The following is a 15,428-nucleotide window of genomic DNA, read 5'->3' as shown; positions in this document are numbered from 1 at the left end:
CAACCAGCAGGTTTCGGTGAGAAAATTGTGGTAAAAAGTCACTTCTTACCTGATATCACCTGAGCTTGTGCCGCACATACAGCTGACGTCGACTTCCCTGAGACATTGGCGTCAAGACACCCGGCCGTGTACACACCCCTCCGACTATCAGGTACTGTTAAACTCACTAAAACACTAGCAACACAATAGAAAGATAAGGGATTTCCCAGAATGATCCTAGTAAATGTGTTTAAAAACATCGGAATACGTCCTCCGACTATCAGGTACTATTAAACTTACTAAAACACTAGCAACACAATAGAAAGATAAGGGATTTCCCAGAATTATCCTCGCAAATGTGTCTAAAAACATCGGAATCCGTCCCAATGCAATCGCATTTTTTTTTTTTTTCTAGTCCGTCGCTATCAATATCCTCAAACATGAATCTTTCATCCTCGCTCAAATTAATGGGGAAATTGTCGTTTTCTCGGTCCAAATAGCTGTTTTTGTTAAGGCTCCCATTAAAATCAATGTGAATATATGAGGAGCCATCAACATGTGACGTCATCGTCTGCGACTTCCGGTACAGGCAAGGCTTTTCTCTTAGCACCGAAAGTTGCGAACTTTATCGTCGATGTTCTCTACTAAATCCTTTCAGCAAAAATATGGCAATATCGCGAAATGATCAAGAATGACACATAGAATGGACCTGCAATCCCCGTTTGAATAAGAAAATCTCATTTCAGTAGGCTTTTAAATAATGAACACGGTAAGTGCAAACAGGTGTGAGACAAGAAGACAGGGGCGTGACATGAAGACAAGGTGAAAACTAATGAGTTGGCATGGCAACGAAAACAAACCCATCCATCCATCCATTTTCTACCGCTTATTCCCTTTTTGGGGTGGCGGGGGGCGCTGGCGCCTATCTCAGCTACAATCGGGCGGAAGGCGGCGTACACCCTGGACAAGTCGCCAAACAACCAGGAAGTGCAAAACAGGAACTGATTGTCCAAAAAACTAAACCGAACATGACCAAAACAAAACATGATCCATAAGCGTGACAGGGGATGGTTTCGATTTCTAGGAATCATTTGACAGTTCCCTTACCGATGCATCCATCTATTTCCTACCGCTTGTCCCTTTCGGGTTTGCGGGGGGTGCTGGAGTCTCTCTTAGCTGCATTCGGGCGGAAGGCAGGGTACACCCTGGCCAAGTCGCCTCCTTATCCCAGGGCCAACACAGATAGATGGACAACATTCACACTCACATTCACACACTAGGGCCAATTTAGTGTTGCCAATCAACCTATCCCAGGTGCATTTTTTGGTGGTGGGAGGAAGCCGGAGTACCCGCCGGGAACCCACGTAGTCACGGGGAAAACATGCAAACTCCACACAGAAAGATCCTGAACCCTATTAAGAGGCACAAACACAAACCGCTGTGCCACCGTGCTGCCAACTACAACACAGTCGTTGGAATTTTTCTCAAGAAAGTAAGACAACAGGGCAACTTGCAACACTTGGAAACTGGATATTGCAGCAAATTGAGAACATTTTACAAAACCAGAAACACAAACAGACACAGCATGTGATAACTTTGAATAAACTTACTGCAGGTAACTGAGTGCATGTCTACACTAAGCCGGATAACCCCTTAAATGAATAATAATTTTGCCTAAATATGTTTGTGTTTACGCTTCACTGATGACAGCATTAGGCCAGCGCCGTTTTGTCCTACTAGTGTTGGCGGTTTTTGAACTCACCGTAGTTTGTTTACATGTGCGACTTTCTCCGATGCTCCCACAGAAAGACATGTTTTATGCCACTCCTTTGTCTCATTTTGTCCACCAAACATTTTATGTTGTGCGTGAATGCACACAGGTGAGCTTTGTTGATGTTATTGACTTTTTTGAAAAGCTAATAATCCATGCTAACATATTGCATCATTATGCTTCGTTTCTAGGTATATTTGAGTTCATTATTATTTAATTCATTTATAGTTCATATTTGAAATGTCTCATGACACAATATCTGTATGTAATATTGGCTGCATTTCTGTTTGTGTGCCATGTTATTCCAGACCACAGCAAATGTTACCATATTGTTCCAGACCACAGCAAACGATACCCAGTTTGTAAAGATTGTAATAAATCCTTTAGAAGAAGTCAGCCTGTCCTTTCCTTTAACTTGAGCACACACATGTATCCTTTTGGCAGTTTTAAGCCAGTAATTACCACGAGTTAGCTCACCCTCTGAGGCACTTATTTAATGTGTTGCCTTCATTATAACACTTACATAAGGCTTTTAACTTTTTGCAGCTATAGACAGATTAGTTATTTTGTATTTTTGGTCCAATGTGGCTCTTTTAACATGTTGGGTTGCCGACCACTGTACTAAACCTAAACTGTGATAGGTCTTAAGCCATTATAAATGTAAAAACAAATGCAAATATTGTATATTTTGACACTGTTGAGTTCCCTAAGACATGGTCAGAAATATTCTACTTGCTTTGAGAAGGAAGTGTCTCTGTTGTGCTGTAATAATGTATTTACTATCAGCTGCACAGGGTGCAGGGGCCACAATTACACTAAACTACGATGTTAACTAGAGGGCCACAAAATATGGGTCAACGCGTTTAAACGCCCTGCCTCAGAAAGAGGTTAAAGCCATCATTAACTTTACGTTTGTTGTGCTTTGGTCGGTCTGAACGCGTCATGGTCTACTAGATTCTCATTCATGCATCCAAGTAATAATCCTATATTATTTCTATATGTACAATATAAACTTGCCTTATTACTAGGGTTGATCATAGTTTGGATTTAGACCATTCCAATTCCGGTTTATTGTTTGCATTCCAGTTCCAAACGATTCACGATTTCAATTTTTTAAAGAGGCATGGCCAAAAATGTACTCTGAATTTCTCATTTGGCCACTTTTAACTACAGTGGGGCAAAAAAAGTATTTAGTCAGCCACCGATTGTGCAAGTTCTCCCACTTAAAATGATGACAGAGGTCTGTAATTTTCATCATAGGTACACTTCAACTGTGAGAGACGGAATGTGAAAAAAAGAAATCCAGGAATTCACATTGTAGGAATTTTAAATAATTTATTTGTAAATTATGGGTCACTTCAAACAAGGAATATCTCTGGCTCTCACAGACCTGTAACTTCTTCTTTAAGAAGCTCTTCTGTCCTCCACTCGTTACCTGTATTAATGGCACTTGTTTGAACTCGTTATCTGTATAAAAGACACCTGTCCACAGCCTCAAACAGTCAGACTCCAAACTCCACTATGGCCAATTACCAAAGAGCTGTCGAAGGACACCAGGAAAATAATTTTAGACCTGCACCAGACTGGGAAGGGTGAATCTACAATAGGCAAGCAGCTTGGTGTGAAAAAATCAACTGTGGGACCAATTATCAGAAAATGGAAGATATACTCCCTCGATCTGGGGCTCCACGCAAGATCTCATCCCGTGGGGTCAAAATGATCATGAGAACGGAGAGCAAAAATCCCAGAACCACACGGGGGGACCTGGTGAATGACCTGCAGAGCGCTGGGACCAAAGTAACAAAGGTTACCATCAGTAACACACTACGCCGACAGGGAATCAAATCCTGCAGTGCCAGACGTGTACCCCTGCTTAAGCCAGTGCTTGTCCAGGCCTGTCTGAAGTTTGTCAGAGAGCACATGGATGATACAGCAGAGGATTGGGAGAATGTCATGTGGTCAGATGAAACCAAAATAGAACTGTTTGGTATAAACTCAACTCGTTGTATTTGGAGTAGAGAAGAATACTGAGTTGCATCCCAAGAACACCATGCCTACTGTGAAGCATGGGGGTGGAAACATCATGCTTTAGGGCTGTTTTTCTGCTAAGGAGACAGGACGATTGATCTGTGTTAAGGAAAGAATGAATGGGGCCATGTATCGTGAGATTTTGAGCCAAAACCTCCTTCCATCAGTGAGAGCTTTGAATGGTTGACCAAATACTTATTTTCCACCATAATTTACAAATAAATTCTTTAAAATTCCTACAATGTGAATTCCTGGAATTTTTTTTTCACGTTCTGTCTCTCACAGTTGAAATTACAGACCTCTGTCATCATTTTAAGTGGGAGAACTTGCACAATCGGTGGCTGACTAAATACTTTTTTGCCCCACTGTAGTAAGTAAATAGCAATCATTTGAACTGGAATATAAATGTTTTTTTTCCAGCCGAGTACACTTGTCCACTTGAATTTACAAAACTTCATCAAAAAAAATAAAATATACATACACATATCCTGCATTAAAGCTGGGGTTGTTCCGATCAGGGATTAATGCTGACGATTTCGATCATACATAAAATAGGCCAATAAATATTTTTTATTTATTTATTGTGAGTACTGTTTGCAGTTTGACAATATCAACACAATATATAAACTACTGTCATGCTTGTATTGCATATGATGCTTTAATCAAAAGTCAATAGTTCACTATTCTGATAACTAAACACAAGCCAAAACTACGATCAACTACTCATTTAAATACTTTGGTTTTCTGGCAGTGGTCATTAGGAAGGAACAAAGCAGTCCAACAGTTGTTGTTGTAGTAGCTTCTCTCTAAAATATATTTTATCGACCTGTTATTTCCTGTTAATATCTTCTAACTTTCCTCTGTAAGGCGCTTCGATTTACAATCTAACTTTACTAAGCACTTGTTTTTTGTTATTCAAGCTAGTTTACGGCTATTGTAGCTTAACTACTTGCTTGCTTGCTACCGACAGTCCTCCAGTGACAATAATATTTAAAAACTATTTTTTTTTTTTTTGGGATGGAGGAATATCGACTGAAATGGTGTAGGGAGACATACATTGCCAAAAGTATTTGGCCACCCATCCAAATGATCAGACTCAGGTGTCCTAATCACTTGGCCCAGCCACAGGTGTATAAAATCAAGCACTTAGGCATGGAGACTGTTTCTACAAACATTTGTGAAAGATTGGACCGCTCACAGCTCAGTGATTTCCAGCGTGGAACTGTCATAGGATGCCACCTGTGCAACAAATCCAGTCTTGAAACTTCCCCGCTCCTAAATATTCCAAAGTCAACTGTCGACTTTATTATGAGAAAATGCAAGAGTTTGGGAACAACAGCAACTCAGCCAGGAAGTGGTAAGCCACGTAAACTGACAGAGAGGGGTCAGCGGATGCTGAGGCGCATAGTGCAAAGACTTTCTGTTGCTACAGACTTAATGTGACCTTCCAATTAGCCCACGTACAGTACGCAGAGAGCTTCATGGAATGGTTTCCATGGCCGACCAGCTGCATCCAAGCCATACATCACCAAGTCCAATGCAAAGCGTCAGATGCGGTGGTGTAAAGCACGTCGCCACTGGACTCCAGAACGGTGGAGACGCGTTATCTGTAGTGATCAATCACGTTTTTCCATCTGGCAATCTGATGGACGGTCCTGGGTATATCTCGGACCTCATCCAAACTTACAATCCTGTGCGCTTTCTGAGGTCCGAGAGCCAGCTCCAGCTCGTGGTGCCCAAGACCAGACTTAAAACCAGGGGAGACAGAGCCTTCTCTGTGGTCGGCCCTAAGCTCTGGAACACTCTGCCCTTCCATGTTAGAACTGCTCCCACAGTGGAGTGTTTTAAGTCTCGTCTTAAGACCCATTTTTATTCTCTGGCTTTTAACACTACGTGAGTTGTGTGGTCCTCTGTTGCCCTCTGTGTTTTAAAATGTTTTTTTTTTTTTTTTTACTGTTTTAATTTAATCGTTTTTAATCATATTTATTTTATATTATTTTTGTATTGGTTTCATATGTATTTATTAGTATTTTTTTTTTTTATTCAGTCATTGGTGGAGCTCAGGATAGTTTTTGAATGTTTTTTTTTAATATTGTTGTGCAGCACTTTGGAAACATTTTGTTGTTTAAATGTGCTATATAAATAAAGTGGATTGGATTAGATTGGGTTTGGAAGTTGCCAGAGAACGGTAAATTTCGGACTGCATTGTGCCAAGTGTCAAATTTGGTGGAGGAGGAATTATGGTGAGGGGTTGTCTTTCAGGAGTTGGGCTTGGCCCCCTTAGTTCCAGTGAAATGAACTTTGAATGCTCCAGGATACAAAACCATTTTGGACAATTCCATGCTCCCCAACCTTGTGGGAACAGTTTGGAGCGGGCCCTTTCCTCTTCCAACATCACTTTGCACTTTCTCGACCAACATCAGTGTGTGACCTCACCAATGCGCTTTTGGAAGAATGGTGGAAAACCCCTATGAACAAACTCCACAACCTTGTGGACAGCCTTCCCAGAAGAGTTGAAGCTCTAATAGCTGCAAACGGTCATATTGAACCCTATGGGTTAGGAATGGGATTGCACTTCAAGTTCATATATGAGTCAAGGCAGATGGCCAAATACTTTTGGCAATATAGCTGCTATTCACCCGTGTGGCACCTATTTCTTTGGTTCAGAGGACTGAGCGACGAAAATTGGATTGGACATTGAAAAATATGGATGATACCGGGAGAAATGGAATGTAAGACCCAGTTCCCATTGATACCCAACCCTACTTATTAATCAACAATACCGTATGTTGTTTATAAAACTCTTTATTGATATTGCACATGTGTTCACAGAACAAAAAGTAGAGATCCGAAAGTGATTATGGTTAGGGTGTCAGGCTTGCCCCTGACAGTTTGTCTATGTTTTAGTTTTCTCCTCTGCATTTGTCTGTTTCCTGTGTTTTAGTATTTCCTGTCTTTTAGTTCCTGTCAAGTGCTCTTAATTTGTCAGCTTCCTGTCTTGTTCCCTGAGTGATGTGTTCCTCCTCAGTGTGTTTAGTATTTCCTGTCTAGTGCTATTATTTTGTCAGCTTCCTGTCTTGTTCCCCTTTAGCTGCGGCTGATTGGCATCTGGCCACACCTGTTGCCAATCAGCCGGCTCCTATTTGTACCTCCTTTGTCTTGTGTCAGTTGCTGGATGATTTTATTGTCATTTGTATTGTCGTGTCAATGTCATTTTCTACTTGTCATTCCTACTGGTCGTGTGATTGCAGCGTAGCGGTAAGTTATATTCGGTAGATATTTGGAGCTTACTGTATTTTGTTCCCCGCTTCCGATTTGTTTGTCCATAGCCCTTAGTTTGTTATATCCGCCTACGTGCGTGCTTTTTGTCCGTACCCTTTGTTTGTTCTAGTTGTAGTATTTTAAATTAAACTATGTTTTCCTGCAAAATGCCTTCCTCCTTCTCTGCATCTTGGGGTCCGACACAAAATAACTCTGACATAGGGTACAGTAAATACATGATTTGCCAGTCTTGTCCTGGAGTTGTAATCTTTGTGTACTCTGTCACCGTAAAATTCATTTTGCCACGGTACAACAGCTGTTGCAACCAATTCAATTTCCTCCCGGTCAAGGTGTCTTTGACTGACATCCCCCATGTGGGGTTGATGACATTTGCCATCCTGAGGGAGTCTTCTCTGCATCCTCCTCTCATATGTCCCCTTATCCCCTGCTGCTTTTCCGATCATCGCACTCCAGAAATAGAAAATAAGGAAAAGTATGGCTTTTATCTCAATAACATAAGAAAACAAAGTAGCCAGTGTTGTTTGGATTAATCAAAAATAGTCATATTCTGTTGACGTCCGTCTGAGAGCACCTTGGGTGACATTGTGCAATAGGGTTGTTTTGCATATGTGACGCAATCGAGTCAACAATTTTCAAAGGTGACCCGAAAGCAGTCAATACAGCCATCATTCATCGTTTGAAATAGACAGGACATCCGGGGACACAATGTGGATTTATGCTAAGGTATTGTATATCTAGGCTGCCTGCTAGACAACATCGAGGAGGAGGCGGGCAGAAGGATGTTTGCTAAGCCGACATTAATAATGGCCAACCCATCTCGCTCTGTTCTGTGGAGGCACCGAGTACCTCCTCCAGCAACGGTGTAGGAAGGAGCGCTACGGCAGGTCATTTCTATCCACAGTTGTAAGACATTATCACACACATATGCACACTTGCTGTGTTTCCATTGAAAAATAACAACGATACTTCTAAAATTTCCATAAATAGCATTTGCAACTTGTAGGTATTTCCAATCAAAGGGTGCTTTGCGTCATGAGCCTTAAATGCCTACTGAAATTAGATTGTCTTATTTAAACAAGGATAGCAGGTCCATTATATTCGTCATACTTGATCATTTTGCGATATTGCCATAGTTTTGCTGAAAGGATTTAGTAGAAAACATCGATGATAAAGTTCGCAACTTTTGGTCGCTAATAAAAAAGCCTTGCCTTTTACGGAAGTAGCAGACGATGTGCGCGTGACGTCACTGGTTGTAGGGTTCCTCACATCCTTACTTTGTTTATAATCATAGCCTCCAGCGGCAAGAGCTATTTCGGACCGAGAAAGCGACGATTTCTCCATTAATTTGAGCGAGGATGAAAGATTTCTGGATGAGGAAAGTTAGAGTGAAGCACTTAAAAAAAAAAAAGAAAAGGCGACGGCTCCAGGCGGCGGCAGTGGAAGCGTTTCAGATGTAATTAGACACATTTACTAGGATAATTCTGGAAAATCCCTTATCTGCTTATTGTATTAATAGTGTTTTAGTGAGATTATAAAGTCATACATGAAAGTCGGATGGCTACGGTGAACGCCAGAGTCTCTGAGAGAAGCCAAGATCACAGCTGCCTTTTTGAGCTGCAGGAAGAGGTCGCAAAATCCACTGAAGCCTCCGGTAACAGACGACATAATATCACAATTTTCCCATCCAAAAACTTGCTGGTAGACGTAGAGAAACATGTTCGCTTGACCGCTCTGTGTTAAAGCTTCACAACAAACAAAGAAACACCGGCTATGTTTCGGTGCTAAAGGCAGCTGCAATCCACCAACAGCATTCTTATATGACGTCTCCATTATTTATTGAAGAAAATGCAAAACCTTCCGCAACACAGATGTCCGAAATACTGTGTAATTATGCAACAAAAAGAGGCAAATTTTAGCTGTTTGTAGTGCTGGGCTGGAATATTCGCTCCAACCAATAACGTCACAAGCACAGGTCAAAATAAGCGTCATCATTCCGCGACGTTTTCAACAGGATACCTTGCGGGAAATTTAAAATTGCAATTTAGTAAACTAAAAAGGCCGTATTGACATGTGTTGCAATGTTAATATTTCATCATTGATGTATAAAATCAGACTGTGTGGTCGGTAGTAGTGGGTTTCAGTAGGCCTTTAATTCTCGCCACTCTACCAACCGGCATGGCACGGTTGGTAGAGTGGCCGTGCCAGCAACTTGAGGGTTGCAGGTTCGATTACCGCTTCCGCCATCCTAGTCACTGCCGTTGTGTCATTGGGCAAGGCACTTTACCCACCTGCTCCCAGTGCCACCCACACTGGTTTAAATGTAACTTAGATATTGGGATTCACTATGTAAAGCGCTTTGAGTCACTAGAGAAAAGCGCTATATAAATATAATTCACTTCACTTCACTTTGAGGAAGATAGTGCAGCCACCGCTGTTGTCCTGATGTCAATATAAGACGAAGGCAGCGGGTGATCGCCCAAAGGCGACGTCCTAACAGCCCCCTTGACCCTCGGGCAAGTGGGTCCCTCCGAGCCTCTATTGCGGTCCCTCCGAGCCTCCAGTGCCGACCCCAGCCCACCAATCGGAAGCCAGACCAAGACCTGTCTGCCCTAGTAGTCCTGCATCTGTGACCCGATGTTCAAGTGACCTCTAAATGCTGTCATGCTTTTATTTATTTTTTTATTTATTTAGCCTTTATTTAACCAGGTAATAATCCCATTGAGATCAAAGATCTCTTTTCCAAGGGAGACCTGGCCAAGAGGGCAACAGCAAGGTTACAATAAAAATGAGTAAACAACACATAAAACATCACATTTACAACATTAAAACTTGCTCATATGACACATGTGCATACATACAAGGTAGACTGCAATCCTTTCACAGAAGCTTTAAATAAATGGGTTAAATGATAAATGGGTTGTACTTTTCTACCTTCAAGGTACTCAAAGCGCTTTGACACTACTTCCACATTTACCCATTCACACACTGATGGAGGGAGCTGCCATGCAAGGCGCTAACCAGCACCCATCAGGAGCAAGGGTGAAGTGTCTTGCTCAGGACACAACGGTCGTGACAAGGTTGGTACTAGGTGGGATTTGAACCAGGGACACTCGGGTTGCGCACGGCCACTCTTCCACTGCGCCACGCCGTCCCAAACCATGGGTGTCAAACTCTGGCCCGCCGTGTAATTTATTTTGGCCCTTGAGACAATATTAAATTAACATTAGAGCTGGCCCGCCGGTATTATACAGCGGGGGTGCATTCACCGCTGATTCTAATACTTGCCAACCTTCACGATTTTCCCAGGAGACTCCTGAATTTCAGTGACCCCTCCCCCCCCGAAAATCTACTGGGGCAACCATTCTCCCGAATTTCTCCCAATTTCCACTCGGACAACAATATCGGCGGCGTGCCTTAAAGGTACTGCTTTTAGCGTCCTCTACAACCTGTTGTCATGTCCGCTTTTCCGCCATACAATCAGCGTGCCGGCCCAGTCACGTAATATATGCGGATTGTACACACACACACAAGTGAATGCAAAGCATACTTGGTCAACAGCCATACAGGTTACACTGAGGGTGGCCTTATAAACAACTTTAACACTGTTACAAATATGCACCCACACCAAACAAGAATGACAAACACATTTCGGGAGAACATCCGCACTGTAACACAACATCAACACAACAGAACAAATACCCAGAAACCCTTGCAGCACAAACTCTTCTGGGATGCTACAATATACACCCCCGCTACCACCAAACCCCGCCCCAACTCAAACCGGCCGCCGAAAAAAGGCCTTAAATTTGTGTTTTTATTCAATTTGATATGCCATTGATATTTTTTAAATAATATTATTTGAAACTGGATTTTGCATGTCACTAAAAAGTTATATAAGCCTTGCTTGTTCAATATTCAATGCAAAACTTGTTTGGGTCCCTATTCAAAGGTTAAGTTGTTCAACTTTGGCCCACGGCTTTGTTCGGTTTAGAATTTTGGCCCACTCTGTATTTGAGTTTGACACCCCTGCTTTAAACTCATTCAATGCAACAAGGGTTTGAAGTTGAATATTCGATTGTAGGTTATTCCAAGCCTTCGGTGCTGAAAAGCTAAATGTGTTCTTGCCCAGTTCAGTTTTTACTTCGGGGGATGACAAATTGAAGAACATTCATTGAACGCAGATTGTGACTTTTGATAAAAGACAAGCTAGATAAGATGGAGTGATACAAAGAATGGTTTTGTAGATGAAAACATACCAATGATTGAGATATCGAAACGTCTCACAAACCACATGAGAGCGCAAAAATGTTTCAGCGATATTTGAGAGGTTTTTCGAAATATTAGTGTTTCCATTACCGGTCTCTTATTGCGATATTTAGGTTTTGGGCATCAATCCATCCATTTCCTTCCACTTAACTGAGGTCGGGTGGTGGGGGCAGCAGCCTAAGCAAAGAAGCCCAGACTTACCTCTCCCCAGCCACTTCATCCAGCTCCTCCCGGGGGGATCCCAAGGTGTTCCCAGGCCAGCCGAGGGACATAGTCTTCCCAACGTTTCCTGGGTCTTCCCCGTGGCCTCCTACTGGTCGGACGTGCCCTAAACACCTCCCTAAGGAGGCGTTCGGGTGGCATCCGGACCAGTTGAGTGAACCACCTAACATTACCAAGCATTCATTTTTCAAGATAGTTTACGGCTATTGTAGCTTAACTTCTAGTTTACTTGCTACCGACATCCTCCAGTGACAATAATAATTCAAAACTACAATTTATTTGTTGCGACGGAGGAATATCAACTGAAATGATGTCGGGAGATATACTTCCATTCATTCATTTTCTACCGCTTGTCCCTTTTGGGATCGCGGGGGGTTGCAGGAGCCTATCTCGGCTGTTTCGGGCGGAAGGCGGTGTACACCCTGGACAAGTTACTATCTCCTTATTCAATACGTTTTCTTTATTTTCATGACTATTTACATTGTAGATTGTCACTGAAGGCAACAAAACTGAATGGACACATGTGGAGTTATGTATTTAACAAAAACAGGTGACGTAACTGAAAACATGTTTTATAATCTAGTTTCTCCTTTGTACACTCTTGGCATTCTCTCATGATTGTACTGTGCTTCAACATTCAAGTATTATTATGGTGTGTGTAAAAGGTAAACATATATTCAGGTGTTTCGTTTCGCAATATTATGCAAAAGCAACTTTTCTTACCTCCTGGTACCTGCTGATCTGTATTTGGGATCTGCAAAAGTCCTGCAAATTTACGTGCGTCTGCCATTTTATTCCGTGGAGACGGCGTAGGCGATAAGCTTCTTCTTGTTCTATATTTTGTTATGGGACATTCATCCTCAGTTTTGCAAAGTTCTTACTTATATTTGTAAGTAATTTCGCCATGAAAGCGCTAAAACATACCGGTGTGGTGAGGTACATTATTCACCCAAGAAACTTTAGTTATTTGAGAGTCCTGGTCGGACGTTTATATATATATATATATATATATATATATATATATATATATATATATATATATATATATATATATATATATATATATATATATATATATTTATATGCATAGGTAAGCGGCATTGGCAACATTTTGTGTATATACAATGGTACAGTACCTCAATTTATGAACACATTGCGTACCTCGACCTAGCTCCTAACTTTAAAACATTCCTATATCAAAGCAGCCTTGCCCATTAAAATGTACTGACATCAATCTAATTTGTGTTTGACTCTCTGAAAACACAACTTTTTGACATGCAAGATGATTTCTGAAAAGACAAAGGAAACTTTTGGACAGGAAATCCATCCATCATCTTCCGCTTATCCGAGGTCGGGTCGCGGGGGCAACAGCCTAAGCAGGGAAACCCAGACTTCCCTCTCCCCAGCCACTTCGTCTAGCTCTTCCCGGGGGATCCCGAGGCGTTCCCAGGCCAGCCGGGAGACATAGTCTTCCCAACGTGTCCTGGGTCTTTCCCGTGGCCTCCTACCAGCTGGACGTGCCCTAAACACCTCCCTAGGGAGGCGTTCGGGTGGCATCCTGACCAGATGCTCGAACCACCTCATCTGGCTCCTCTCGATGTGAAGGAGCAGCGGCTTTACTTTGAGTCCCTCCCGGATGGCAGAGCTTCTCACCCTATCTCTAAGGGAGAGCCCCGCCACACGGCGGAGGAAACTCATTTCGGCCGCTTGTACCCGTGATCTTATCCTTTCGGTCACGACCCAAAGCTCATGACCATAGGTGAGGATGGGAACGTAGATCGACCGGTAAATTGAGAGCTTTGCCTTCCGGCTCAGCTCCTTCTTCACCACAACGGATCGGTACATCGTCCGCATTACTTAAGACGCCGCACCGATCCGCCTGTCGATCTCACGATCCACTCTTCCCCCACTCGTGAACAAGACTCCTAGGTACTTGAACTCCTCCACTTGGGGCAGGAAATATTGTTCGAAAAACATTCCAATAATACGTACCATGAACAGGAGTTATTTGAAATAATGTAATACTATTGTTCAACATTTACCTTGGGGACCGGATTAATGCAATGTTTCTTTCGAGCTGAATCTCCGTCCAGTGTTGCCAAGTCCCCTTATTATCCGCTTATTATGAGCGACTTGTTTTCATAGAGTCGGTTGCTTGTTCCTCTCACAACATCTGGCAAAACTGCCTCCGTTGTGTCACAATAGGAATGAGGGAATAGCTCGATTTGTTCCACAAGGACGTATTTGAGTGACGGACCGGAGAGGTCAGTGTTGACAACAAGCCATGTGTATGCCTGTGTACCAAAGGTAATGCTCAACCGTCCAGTTTGTCGAGTCAGGACTGGACAGATTGAAACACGTCAAGCACAACCTCAGCGGCTTCTAAATATTTTTATGGATAAATGTATGTCGTTTGTAAGATTGTGGTTGCATTCCACAGATGGTGCTAACAGGTAGGACACATTTTTAATAGTTTTTTTTTTCAGATTACGTCTACCACTTCTTTTCCTTAGGAACTAACTTGTTTGGTTTGAAAGGCGGGATTGTGTCGATCTCTGAATGGACGTTAAACCTAATGTTTATGTTTTTGAGTACACGAAGCAGGAACAACAATGTGGAACAATATATTAACTCTTTATTGCGCAAATGTGTTACGAATATTACTTCAACCGGCAGGGAAAATTATATTTAACTTAAGGTACGTTTGCAACTTTAAGCGTACAAAAAAGCTGAATTACCATATTTTTCGGACTATACGGCACACATAAAATCCTTTCATTTTCTCAAAACTTGATAGTGCGGCTTATAACCCGGTGTGCCTAATGTACAAAATAATTTTGGTTGTACTTACTGATTTCTAAGCTATTTTTTGGGTACATGGTGAAATGATAAATGTGACAAGTGGATGGCAGTCACACATAAGAGATACGCATAGACTGCAATATGACTCAGGTAAACAACATCGACATTTTATATGTTTAATTGAAAATATAGAACATTACACACAGCGCTCAAAAATCTATCAACATGTTTTAGTATGACTTTGGTAAGCTATAAAGCCACATCGCTTGATGGATTGTACTGTGCTTCAACATTCCTGTATTATTGTGGTGTGTGTAAAAGGTAAACATATATTCTGGCGTTTCGTTTCACAATATTATGCAAAAGCAAATTTTATTACCTCCTGGTACCTGCTGATCTGTATTTGGGATCTGTAAAAGTCCTACAAATTTGCGTGCGTCTGCCATTTTAGTCCGTGGGGACGCCGTAGGCGATAAGCTTCTTCTTTTTCTCTATTTTGTTATGGGATATTCATCCTCCGCTGTTGCCATTTCTAATATAAAGTTGTGCAAAGTTCTTACTTATATCTGTCAGTAAACTCGCCATGAAAGCCCTAAAACATACTGGTGTAGTGAGTTAAATGGTAAATGGGTTATACTTGTATAGCGCTTTTCTACCTTCAAGGTACTCAAAGCGCTTTGACACTATTTCCACATTCACCCATACACACACACATTCACACACTGATGGAGGGAGCTGCCATGCAAGGCCCTAACCACAAACCATCAGGAGCAAGGGTGAAGTGTCTTGCTCAAAGACACAACAGGCGTGACGAGGTTGGTAGAAGGTGGGGATTGAACCAGGAACCCTCAGGTTGCTGGCACGGCCACTCTCCCAACCGTGCCACGCCGTCCCCAAATAGTTTGCATTATTCACCCAAGGAACTTTAGTTATTTGAGAGTTCTGGTCGGACGTTTTTTCACGGGACACATTTCTGGCATTGTTGTTGCACTAGTGAGCCACGGATGAGAAGATGCTGCTCCGTTATTAATTTAAGTAAAGTCTGAATGTCATTAAAACAGTTAGCTCCATTTTTTAC

At 42.1% G+C, this 15,428-nt stretch overlaps 1 protein-coding gene across 1 annotated transcript in view; it reads right to left on the bottom strand.

Annotated features, from left to right (window-relative positions):
- Positions 1 to 15,428, bottom strand: part of luzp2 (leucine zipper protein 2) — a 566,503-nt gene that overhangs the window by 65,089 nt on the left and 485,986 nt on the right. The gene's annotated exons all lie outside the window — the stretch shown is intronic.

Source organism: Nerophis ophidion, linkage group LG25 (genome assembly GCF_033978795.1).
Source record: "Nerophis ophidion isolate RoL-2023_Sa linkage group LG25, RoL_Noph_v1.0, whole genome shotgun sequence".
Lineage (NCBI taxonomy): Eukaryota > Metazoa > Chordata > Actinopteri > Syngnathiformes > Syngnathidae > Nerophis > Nerophis ophidion.
This window is presented reverse-complemented; position numbering and strand designations above follow the sequence as displayed.